This window comes from Peromyscus leucopus, chromosome X (assembly GCF_004664715.2).
Source record: "Peromyscus leucopus breed LL Stock chromosome X, UCI_PerLeu_2.1, whole genome shotgun sequence".
Taxonomy (NCBI): Eukaryota; Metazoa; Chordata; class Mammalia; order Rodentia; family Cricetidae; genus Peromyscus; species Peromyscus leucopus.
The window spans coordinates 115964429-115972709 of record NC_051083.1 but is presented as its reverse complement, the minus strand read 5'-3'; the positions used below and the strand labels follow the sequence as shown (position 1 = coordinate 115972709).

Sequence of the window (8281 nt, the reverse complement as noted above, 5' to 3'; positions counted from 1 at the left end):
TGCAGTATCCTGAAGTCCACTGGTCCTTGCTGAGTAAGACTGTCCCTGTGGGCTTTTACCTCATCTGGACCTGTTGGACAAACACTCATATAGTGATCCAAAACTAGACCGCAGGGCTCCCAACAGAGAATCATTGGTCTGAGGGCATATAATCAACCCAATATGGCAGGAATTTAACAAAGTTGGTCATGTTGCTCCCACAGTCAAGAAGCAAGGGTAGATGAATGCTAACACCCAGCTGCTTTCTCCTTTTTTCCTTTTTATTTATCCTTGGACCTTAGGCCATAGGATGGTGCCACCCAATTTCAGAGCTGGTCTCAGTTCAACTTCTCTGGAAATGTCCTTACGGATATGCCCCAAACTGTATCTCATAGGTGATTCCAAACTTGGTTAACTTGACAATGAAAATGAACCCTCACAGCCCCTATTATCCAACATGACAGATTTCTACTCAACTGCCACTTGTATGTTCAAGAGATACTTTTGAGTCATATTACATTTGCCCTCATCGTTACTCCTTCCACATTAAAAGCCTTTCTTCTGAGTTCAGTGCCACCCTTTTTTTCTCCTACTGTCTTCTGGCCACAGCTGGGTTTCTTTTTTTTTTCTTTTCTTTTTTCTTTTTTGAAAAAGAAAATATAACTTAAGATATTTGAAAAAAAAACAAGGTGAATACAGGTTCAAAAATAATTAAGATACATTTTCCTAAGGCTACCTAGAATTAGGCTTTAAAGAATTCTACCATTTCAAGTTTACCACTAGTTACTAGATACCAATTTACAAACAAGATATTTACTTTTTTTGTTCCTTTATCAAGAGAAAAATCTACCTTCAGACTATGAGGGTGGTGATGGGGAGGGACTAGAAAACAAGATTCAAACAATCCCATGTAAATATCACATTTTTCAAATGGAAGAACTCCAAACTGCACTAGAAGTTCCAATCTAGTAAGAAAGGGGATTCTTACCTGTGGTAAGGGCTTGCCAAAAGGCTGAATCTCCAGAAGCCAAGGTGCAAAGTAGACACTGTGAGACCTGGTCAGGGGACAGCATACCATTCCATTTGACAACCCTTCTGTGTCTCTCCTCTGTGGAGGATGGTTAGGGCAGGGGCCAAGATGCAGGGCAAGAACACCAGGTATGAAAATGGTCGAGTCAAGAGATGAGAGTTGATAGGGAGTGGGTTCAGCGGGAGTGAGGGCATTGACAAGCAAGCACAAGTGAGAATCGGGAGGCTAAAACAGCAACAGCTGGGGCTGGAGAAATGGCTCAGAGGTTAAGAGCATTGACTGTTGTCCCAGAGAACCTGAGTTCAATTCCCAGCAACCACATGGTGGCTCACAAGCATCTATTATGAGATCTGGTGCCCTCTCATGCAGGCATACATACAGGCAGAACACTGTATACATGATAAATGGAAAGATTAAAAAAAAAAGCAACAGCTGGAAATTGTGTGGAAGAACAGAAAAGAGGATGGCAGCAATGATTCCTGAACTCTTAGGCTGGAGCTGGATAGAAGAGATCCTACAATCACTGATGAAACGAACACAGGAGGAGCTTTGAAGAAGAGAAATTTAATGGGGCAGGGGGTGTGTCTTGTGGTCTTGTGTCTATTCTGGAGGAGATGAGAAGGCAGACCCACATGCCATTAGTGTTGGGAGAGAGGTTGGGGCCAGAGAGAGGAATTTTGAAGTCAGCAAGATAGAGATGCTGACTGAAGCCTTGCAGTCTCATCCTGACCCCAACTCAGTCCTCCCTGCTCTCCTCATCATGCCTCTCAGCTCTGGCTTCAGACATTGCAATTGGCAGGCTGTCCGGAAAAAAAGGCAGTTTGGGAGGTAAATCACAAAGAGAGATCTTGAGATGTCTAAGAAATTATGGCATCTTTGGATCTGGCATGCCTCCTGTCAATGTGGAAAGTGCCTCTCATTTAATACGTGCAATCTGATAGGTCAGTTAAAAATAGAGGACTCAAGACCTTGCACACAAATTGTATATCAAATAGCATCAAGAGTCGTGGGTCAGTTCTTCCCACGTGGTTACACATGCTCTTGACATATATATGTTCAGTGTATGCAAGCTAATTCCAGTATTAGCCTAAGCCAAACTGTAATTAGCAACACCTGCTGTTGTTGTTGCTGCTGCTGCTGCTGCTGCTGCTGCAGGAGAAACTATGATGCATTCCCCAAACAAATCCAAATGAACTTTCCCCCAGCAGTTTTGATTATTTATACTACTCTTCCCTTTCAGTGACTGAGATGATGGAGTTGGCTATATTTATAAGATAAAGCTGCACACCCTCAATGCGACAATGGAAAGATTGCTCCATTCATCATCATTTTGGGCGATATGCCATCAGCTACCTCCAAAATACACTTAGAAGTTATCAGATCTGCAAATTAATGTTTTCACAGGGCTTGTTGAAGTAGAATTCTTGTCAAAGAAGCAAAAAAAGGCAACGTCAGGAGTAAATATGGCTCCTACATTTGCAGCACAATGAGCCCCGTGGAGTAATATGTAATCTGAACTCATTTCGATGTAAACTTCAAGATGACATCATGTATTTGTATGTGAGAGTTTCTGAGTGAAACCAGGACTTGGAAGAAATGTGGTAGGGGCTCTGCTTCCTTGGGAAGGCATAGTGCTGGGCAAGCATCAGCCTCTGAACAGGCAAGCACAGAGCGGGTAGGAGCTTCCTATCTGAGTGTTTGCTTATGAGTCATCCAAAGAGTTCCCCCACCTGCTTTGTGATTCCTGATCTATGAGGATCTGGGTCTCAAGCCTTTTGTGGACAACTGGAGAGATGTGGAATATAGTTATGTATGTTTGGTGCTGTAGAATTCTGTCCTCTGAGCATAATGGCCATTACCATCTTCATCAGAGAAGCTGTGATTACTTACTTGCAAGAGACACCCAGGATTAGGCCTGTTCACATTCTCTCAGTAGAAAAAAAGGAGGGGTGATGATGAGGGTAGTTAGACCCTCCTTTGAGATTCTAGATACTCCTTCCAACACCTCCCTCCCCAAATGAATGTATTTGTGTCAAAGCTACCTCTGGCCTCATGGACTCAGAAGGTGCTAGGCTAGAGTATATACAAGGGCAAAAGGTTAACTGAAGGGAAACTCATTGTCTAAGCTGGGATGAGACTTTTCAGTGATTTAGCTGCTTTGGGGTCACCCATACTCCTGTAAAAAAAAATCCATCACCTGTGCTTAGTAATTAAGTCCAAAAATCTCATTGTTTCACCAAATCAGACTTCAGTGGTATCATTATTTTAGGTGATCATTGGTGCCATGTCTGGATTGAGTAGATGTTTGTTCTTATCTCCCAAGGAAAAGTTCATGCAATAATGGTTCTTTAGTTCCAGAATGCTTAGAAGATAACAAAATCTGTAGATGGTCAGGTCTCTCATAGAAAATTGTCATCTATACCCTATGTACATCCTCTTATAGATCATTTCTAGACTACTCATAATAACTATTGTCACATAAATAGGGAGTAAATATTCGTTGTGTTCTTTTGTTTAGAGAAAAATGCTATGTTTACTACAGGTGGCAATTTAAAACATACTTTCAATTTGTAATTAGATAAATCTATAATGTGGAACCCAAAGACACAGGGTATCTCTGAGCCGGCTGACCCTCCTTCCCTTTACATGTATTCTTGGGATCTCTCCCCTCTACATGGGCAACCTGAGCTACAGAGCAAGACACTGGCTAAAAAAAAATTGCTCAGTAGCATTAGTAATTAAAGAAATGCATGTCAAAACTACATTGAGATGATATCTCCTATACTAATGCAGCCATCATAAGAAACTATAAATGACAAGATGTAACAAAAAGGGACCCTTCATGCACTGTTGAGTGGAACCCAAATTAGTCTCACTACTTCAGAAAATAGAATGGGGATATTCTTGAGAAGCTAAAAATAGAACTGCATATGATCCAGCAATCCCATTTCCTGGCAGAGACTCAAAGGAAATGAAATAGGTGTAAAAAAAAAAAAAAAAAAAAAAAAAAAAAAAAAAAAAAAAAAAAAAAAACCACTCACTTGTATTTATTTTGGCACTGTTAACAATATCCAAAATCTGGTACTAGCATAGGTTCCCCTGAACAGATGAGGATAAAGAAGTTAATCCATATGTATTGAATAGAGCATGACTGCATCATAAAAAAGTAAATCATTTCATTTGCAACCATGTTAATGACTGGTGGATATCATGTTAAGTGAAATAAGCCAGAAACAAAGGTGACTATCACCTTTGTTGTCTCATAAGTGGAAGTAAAATAAAAGATTAGACTTGATTATGAAAGACTGGAAAAGATGCTGATGGCTGTGGTAGAAGAGTTGGGGATAGCAGGATGGATGGACATTACCAAAGCATAATGTATGCATTATGAAGATATCAGAACAAGTCCTTTTAATCTGTATAATTAAGATGTGTTAATGCTAATAAGCCATGCTAAAGTCACTCACACTCTTCTTTGAACTCTCTCTTCTTTTCCTGTGTGTCCTATTTTGACACCCAGATGTCTCTTTTCATTTAGTAATCCTTTCTTCCAGCTTCTGTTGTCTTCCATCAAACCCATATATTGTTCTTAAATAGCTTCAATTCTAATATTTGAATTTAATTGTTATAGAGTCCAATGACTGAGTTAAATTTCCATCTTTTCTATAGGTTATCCATGCTAACTCTATTACTTGAAATTTTAATCATTAGACATTTATTTAGTGTTAGCATATACACTAATATACCTTATGTTTGTATCTATCATTTGTTCCCACACACACTTTAGGTTTTCAGCCATATGGCCTTCTCACTTCTAATTCCTCAAAATTTTTAATGAAACTTGTTGTATGAAGCCAAGGTCATCCTGATACCAAAGCCATATGACACAATAAAACTGTTGTGTCTAAATAACTATGAAGTTTCTAAATGATTTTACCATCCCTCAGACGAAAATGGCAAGATTTCCTTCCTCTTTAAGGTTGGAAAATAGTGCATTGAAAGTTTGTCTATACCAAACTGTCTCTTCCATCCATTCATTGAGGACTAGTTAAGACGATTCCTTATTTTAGCAACAAACGTGCGAGTACAGAAATCTTGTCAATATACTGCTTCAATTTCCTGAGCTCTGTTTTAAACCTTTTTATTTATTTTGTATGGGGTGGAGTGGGGACCGTGTGCCATGGCATACATATGCAGATCAGAGGGCAACTTTGGGAGTAGGATCTCTTTTTCCATCTTGAGTGTTCTGGGAATGGAACACGGCTCATCAGGCTTGGTGTGAAGTGCCTGTTTCCTCCAAGCTATCATGCCAGCCCCTGATTTTATGTTAACCTTTAGGAGTGCCTCCACACCACTTTCAGCAAATGCTACATCAGTTTGCCTAGGTCTTTTGCTCTATTTTTCTTTGTTTTCCCCCTGTTTCTTCCTTGATCATTCTTCCCCTCCCTTTCTTCCTTCTCTGCCCTTCCCTCTCTCCATTCCTTCCTTCTCTTGGTGCTGGAAATAGAATCCAGGATCTCTTGCTAACCTATACTTCTAGTCTCTTTTTGTCCACTTAAGTAGATTATTGCTTTTTCTCACCATTGACCTGAATTGCTTGAGTTCCTTATATGTGGTTATCCCTTTGTATTTATAGGAGATTGGTTCCAGGACCCTACACAGACATCAAAATCCATGTATGCTCATGTTCCATATTTTAAATAGCATAGTATTTGCATATAGCATATCCTCCTATGTAACTGAAAATCATCTCTAGATTACATATGATACTTAAGATACTGTAAATGCTATGTAAACAGTTGTCAAGCTGTCTTGTTTGAGGAATAATCATAAGAAAAAAGTTTGCTTGTATTTACTACAGGCATAATTTTAAAAGATGTTTCAAGTCATGGTTGGTGGGATTTGAAGATGTGCCACCTCTGGCTATGAAAAATTTACCAAATTTGGATATGAACTTCTTATCTGGTACATGGTTTAAAAACATTTTCCTCCATTCCATAGGTTATCTCTTTAATGTGTTACCTGTTTCCTTGGCAATGTAGGTTTTAAGTTTGATATGATCCCCTTTATCCCATTGAGGGTATTTTAAAGAGGATTAACATGTCCTACTTCCCAGAGGTACTATGATCTCCAACTAATACAAACCTATAGGCCAGTCCTTAAAGGGCAATTCACTCTTTAAACCACATCATTAGTGATTCATTTTATATATCTATGTATGTGTTCATATATATATATATATATATATACATATATATGTACACACACACACACACACACACACACACACACACACACACACACGCACAGACATCATCCCCCTCCTCACCTTGCTGATTTGGGATACAAATCCTACTTTCTTTCTCTACAGCATTCATTTCTTAACCTGCTTTCTCTTATTTCACATTTTCTCATCTTTCTGGTCCCAAATGGGCCAGATGGGATAGGAAACCCAGCATATCAACTGCAAGGCCATGGAAATCCTTACAAAACCATAAATATTCCACATTTTAGCTAATATAAAGAGTCAAGCTATTTAACATGATCTTTCCTTTTATTGATTTGGTGTTTAATATTTTTAAAGGTCTCTTATGTATCACTTTCAAAATAAAAATAAAGATATTTTACACAGCTGACTTGGTAGTCAAGAATCCTTCTCAAATCAGTGTAAAGAACTGACTCTTAGTTGTTAAGGGCCACAGTAAGAGACTACAACAGACTTTACCCATTTAAACAACAGACTCTGGGTTCTCATACTTCCAGAGCCCAGGATTCTAAGACACAATTGTTGCCTAGGTTTATTGCTTCTGAGGCCAATTGTCTTGATTTGTCAATAGGCATCTTTAACCTCTGTCTTCATAATACCTTTATGTAACTATTTGCATCTAAATCTGTTTTTTTATATATAAAGGGAATATTTAATTGGGGGGTGGCTTACAGTTTCAGAGGTTTAGTCCATTATCATCATGATGAGACAGTGTGCTGGAGGATCTAAGAGTTGTACATCTTGTTCTTCAGGCAGCAGAAGGAGTCTGTCACACTGGGCATAGCTTGAGCAAATATAAGACCTGTAAGCTCACCTCCACAGTGACATACTTCCTCCAACAAGGCCACACCTACCCAACAAGGCCACACCTACCCAACATGGCCAAGCCTTTTCCATCATGGAAGTGAAGAGAGGAGGGTGATTGTCTCTGTGGATCTCTTAGGTTTATTCCCTAATATTTACACTTGAGTTTTATTTTTTTAATAAAAGGGTAAAGGAAATTGTAGTATCTAGTGTTCAATGTGTGGTGAAATCACACAGTGGCAAAGCTGCCATTTCCCAATGTGACTCTGTGCCACCACGAGTGAAGCCACCTGCCAGTGCTGCAGCCCCCTGAGTCAGTCACTCATTGCTGGCACCACCCACCAGGTCTGCAGCCCCCTGAGACAGTCACCTGGTGCCCTCCCATGCTGTGTCCTAGCCAAGTGGCCTTCTCCTGCCTGCTTTTCCCTAGCACCTGCTTCTCAGGCCTCCCCCGCTCTATCCCTGCATAACCAGCACAAGTCCCTGGGCAGGGCAGAGCAAACCCACTGCTCCCCTTCCAGGTGCATTCTGAGGGGCCAGCACTAGTGCCAAGGCCAAGCAAAGCTAGTCCAGCTGCCTGGCTAACACCTCACAGCCACCGCTGTGGCCCCCACACAATGCCGCCCGCGCAGGGATCCTGCCTTTGCTGTTGCCACACAGGCAGCCATGCACTGCCTGTGTCCTCTGCCCAATGGTGGAGAGCACCAAGAGCTAGCTGTGCACCTCCCCAACCGAGTGCCACCAACATAGATGGTTACCCTCATGCATAGCTCCGCCTTCACTGCTGCTCAGCAGATCTGGTGCGAATCCTGGGAATTCTTTATATATATATATACACACACACACATATATAATTTTATAATTAGTGCTTGCTTCGGCAGCACATATACTAAAATTGGAACGATACAGAGAAGATTAGCATGGCCCCTGCGCAAGGATGACACGCAAATTCGTGAAGCGTTCCATATTTAAAAAAAATAAAATAATAATAATAATTTTATAATTAACTTAATTTCACATATCAGCCACGGATTCCCCCGTCCTCCCTCCTCCCACCCCCCAGCCCTCACCCCCAATCCACCCCCCATTCCCACCTCCTCCAAGGCAAGGTCTCCCCTGGGGAGTCAGTCCAGCCTGGTAGACTCGGCCAAGGCAGATCCAGTCCCCTCCTCCCTACACCAAGGCTGAGCAAAGTGTCCCAG

At 40.9% G+C, this 8281-nt stretch overlaps 1 non-coding gene across 1 annotated transcript; it reads left to right on the top strand.

The window, feature by feature from the left end:
- Positions 1-7944: 7944 nt before the first annotated feature.
- Positions 7945-8051, top strand: LOC114705289. The gene has a single exon (XR_003736372.1). It is a non-coding gene; the product is annotated as a U6 spliceosomal RNA (small nuclear RNA).
- Positions 8052-8281: the final 230 nt, after the last annotated feature.